We start from the raw sequence: 244 nt of genomic DNA on the forward strand, positions 1-244 counted from the left end.
GCAGCGAGCAGGGCGGGAGCCGGGATGTGAGGGCCTCTGTGCTGTCGCCCTGCATGTCCCCGGTGGTTCGGACGGTCAGCACCTTTTCCCGGGCCCTTGGCCATCGTGTCTCCGTCCGTTGAGCCATGTGACCCTCCTGCATCGGGAGTGTCGTGGGGGGCGCGGAAGGTGGGTGTGGGGGGTCAGGGCCTCTGATGGGCGCTTGCTTCCAGGCAACCTTCTGAGCAGCCTCATGGGCTCCTCG

At 67.6% G+C, this 244-nt stretch overlaps 1 protein-coding gene across 1 annotated transcript in view; it reads left to right on the top strand.

Moving 5' to 3' along the window:
* Positions 1–244, top strand: part of GET4 (golgi to ER traffic protein 4) — a 7,039-nt gene that overhangs the window by 4,450 nt on the left and 2,345 nt on the right. The window lies entirely within an intron of this gene.

This window comes from Myotis davidii, unplaced genomic scaffold (genome assembly GCF_000327345.1).
Source record: "Myotis davidii unplaced genomic scaffold, ASM32734v1 scaffold1320, whole genome shotgun sequence".
NCBI classification, from domain to species: Eukaryota; Metazoa; Chordata; class Mammalia; order Chiroptera; family Vespertilionidae; genus Myotis; species Myotis davidii.